The sequence below is a fragment of the Lathyrus oleraceus genome, chromosome 4 (assembly GCF_024323335.1).
Source record: "Lathyrus oleraceus cultivar Zhongwan6 chromosome 4, CAAS_Psat_ZW6_1.0, whole genome shotgun sequence".
NCBI lineage: Eukaryota > Viridiplantae > Streptophyta > Magnoliopsida > Fabales > Fabaceae > Lathyrus > Lathyrus oleraceus.
Window position 1 is genome coordinate 276,375,693 of NC_066582.1, and position 3,852 is coordinate 276,379,544.

The 3,852-nt window shown below is 36.8% G+C and overlaps 1 non-coding gene across 1 annotated transcript; it reads right to left on the minus strand.

Moving 5' to 3' along the window:
* Positions 1-230: 230 nt before the first annotated feature.
* LOC127077671 (small nucleolar RNA R71) lies at positions 231-337 on the minus strand. The gene has a single exon (XR_007787456.1). It is a non-coding gene; the product is annotated as a small nucleolar RNA R71 (small nucleolar RNA).
* Positions 338-3,852: the final 3,515 nt, after the last annotated feature.

Below are 3,852 nucleotides of genomic sequence, written 5' to 3' on the forward strand. Positions count from 1 at the left end.
GCACACACGTGGTTACAGTCTTTGACCGCTATAGGCAAAATTTCAACGTACAGGAAACAATGGACCACAATGAGGGGAGGCCAAATTTATCCTATGCTGTCAAACTAATTCCTTGGAACCACAATAGAGCCAAGAGTTGGTTAAATTCCTTGGAACCTAATTCCATTGCCACATGGAATGATTTTGCAAAAAATATTTTGGCAAAGTATTTCCCTCCTTCCAAGAATGTAAAAATGAGAAATGAGATAACTTTATTCATACAAGGAGAGGACGAGTCTCTATTTGATGCTTGGGAAAGAGTTAAGGAGCTGCTTAGACAATGTCCCCATCATGGCATACTAATATGTATTCAACTTGATACTTTCTACAAAGGATTGGTGCCTTCCTTAAGAAACATGCTAGATGCCTCAAGTAGTGGAACTATTTTGTATAAATCATATGAAAATGGCTACAAGTTGGTTGAGAGTATCACTGCCAACATGTATTAATGGCCTGTTACTAGAGTAACTGTTAATTCAACTCAAAAGAGATCTGCTGGTGTCCATGAAGTCACTGAGACTACAACTCTTGCTGCTCATATGGCTCAAATCCATAAAATGATGAAGAATCTTATGACTCCTGAAGTAACAAAGCATGGACCTGCGAAGGTGGTCATAGACGCATATGCAGTTGTTTGTGTATACTATAGAGGTGCTCATTTATTTGAAGAATATTCAGCAAATCCTATTTCTATTAACTATGTTGGTAACAACAAGTATAACAACCCACACAACAACACTTACAACCCTGGTTGGCATAATCACCCCAACTTCTCATGGAGTAATAATCAAAATCAACTAAAGCCTCAAGCAACTTAAGCACCACAAATTCCTCTTGGTTATTCTACACCCAATTATGTCGTGGAAAATCAAGGCAGTAACCAGCTGGAAAATACTCTGAAATCCTTCATTCAAGAGACTAAAAATCAGTTTCAAGTACAAGGAGTAAGTATAAAGAACTTAGAGAACCAAGTGGGTCAGATTTCTACTGGACTTAGTTCAAGAAATCAAGGTGCTCTCCCAAGCTCTACTGAAGCTCCAACCTCATCATTTGGAGTTAAGAGTGTTGAAACCTATCAAGTCATTAAACTCATAATTGGAAAATAATATGAAGGATCTGCACAAAGAAACAATCAGTCAAGTGAAAAACTACCAGCCCAGGGCAGTTCAGAAGATAAAAAAGAATCCAATGAGGAGCCTTCCTTAGAGGAACAAAATGAAGGAATAGATGAAAATAATGCTACTTGCATGACATAAAATCCATAAAAACATCCATAAGTCATGCCAAACATTGACAGAGTTCAGAAGTTTATTCTAGAAAGACCCTCACCTCCTTTTCCTCACAGGATTAGGAAAGCCAAAAAAGAGCAGTGGTTTAGCAAGTTTATGAAGATCTTAAAATAGCTTCACATAAATATACGATTGATTTATGCTATTCAAGAAATGCCAAACTATTCAAAGTTTATAAAAGATATGCTCATTAAGAGAAAAAGAGTGGGTGAGTTTGCAACTGTTGCACTAACTCAAGAGTGCATCCAATTGGTTCAAGGAAAGCTCCCTCCAAAACTGAAGGACCCTGGAAATTTTACCATACCTTGCACCATAGGGGATACTATAGGAAGCTGAACAAGGCCACAAGGAAGGACCACTTTCCTCTATCATTTATTAAGAAAATGTTGGATAGATTGGCTGGTAAAGAATATTATTTCTTCTTGGATGGGTAGTCCGACTACAATCAAATAGCCATTGCACATGAAGACCAAGAAAAGACTACATTCACTTGCCCATATGGTACATTTGCTTTTAGAAGAATGCCCATTAGACTCTGCAATCCTCCACCTATCTTTCAACGTTGCATGATGGCCATTTTTTCATACATTATTGAGAATTCCATGGAAGTTTTCATGGATGATTTTTCTGTTTTTGGAGAATCATTCAAGAAATGCCTTGATAACTTGGACTTAATGCTGACTAGATATGAAGAGAACAACCTGGTGCTAAATTGGGAAAAGTGTCACTTTATGGTGAAAGAAGGCATTCTTCTTGGGCATAAAATTTCAAAGAAAGGTTTAGAGGCAGGTCAGGGAAAAATGGAAGTGATAGAGAAGCTACCACCACCAGTAAACATCAAGGGGATTAGAAGTTTCCTAGGTCACGTTAGATTTTACAAAAGGTTTATCAAGGATTTTTCCAAGATAACTAAGCCATTGTGCCAGCTGCTACAATATGATGTGCCTTATGTCTTCAGTCAGGAATGTATGGATGCTTTCAAGTTATTGAAGAAAGCCTTAATCTCTGCACCAATTATGAAGGCTCCTGAATGGATAAAGCCCTTTAAGTTGAAATGTGATGCTAGTGATTTTTCTATTAGGGTTGTGCTTGATCAAAGGTATAATAAGGTGTTCCATACCAATTGCAATGCTAGTAGGACAATAATTGAAGCACAAGTCAACTAAACAAAAACTGAAAAAGAACTAACAGCTGTTGTCTTTGCTTTTGACAAATTCAGATTTTACCTGGTGGGAACAAAAGTCATTGTCTATACTGATCATGCTGCCATAAAGTATCTTATTGCCAAAAAGGATGCCAAACCTATATTAATAAGATGGGTGTTGTTATTTCAATAATTTGACTTGGAGATAAGAGACAAGACAAGAGTAGATAATTTGGTAGCTGATCATCTTTCCAGACTACTGGAGGAAGTGCAGAGCAAAGACAATGAAGTAATTTAGGAAAATTTTCCTGATGAACAGTTGTTGCTGATTACTTGTGGCATGACACCCTGGTATGTTGATATTGTCAACTATCTAGTAAATATATACATTTCACCAGAGTTCAACTCCCAACAGAGGAAGATGTTCTTCCATATAACAAAGAGTTACTTTTGGGATGAACCTTTTCTATATAAACAATATGCTGATCAGTTGTTGAAAAGATGTGTGGACCAACCAGAGGCACGACATATCTTGTCTGCCTGTCATGAGGCTCCTTATGGAGGAACCGTAACTGCTGCCAAAATTCTTCAATCAGGTTATTTTGGGCCCTCTCTTTTTAAAGATGCTCATGAACTAGTAAAGAGTTGTGATACATATCAAAGAGTAATAAATATCTCCATGAGGCAAGAAATGCCTCTCACCAACATCATTTAAATATACCTTTTTGATGTGTGGGGCCTTGACTTCATGGGGTCATTCCCTAAATCTTTTGGAAATATATACATTTTAGTGGTTGTAGATTATGTTTCTAAGTGGATAGCGGCAGTAGCAACTCCATGTAGTGGTAAATTCATGACCATCAAGCTATGGATAAGCTTAACGTCAATAAAACTAGAGTCGCCACTGCGCTTTTATTGTTTCTAAAGGAAAAGGGAAAAGTACGAACAAAACCCAAAGATAAGAAGTTTTCAAATCAAAACTAATAAAATGCCAGAGATTACAGGTAAAGGGGTTGGTTACACAGAGGGAAGGTGTTAGCACCCAAAGTGTCCTAGGTACTCATAGGGAGCCCTTTTTTATGTGTGCATGTGTTTTTGGTATAAATGATGTTTGAGAAAAATAGAGTGTGGGGATGAGAAAAGAATTCATTAATTATATTTTTTTGTTTGACAAGACCTTCGGACTTGTGCCTACGTACCAACATAAAAATGAGGGATCAAAACCTTGTAGTTCGTGGTAAAAATGTCAAAGTTGGTGAATTGATTTTAACAAAAATTTAAATGAAAAGGGCACAAAGAGCCAACAAATTTGAATGGAGTTGTTAGTTCTTTTTGTCTTTTGAAACTTTAAGTCAATATGATTAAGTTTATTTACAAATG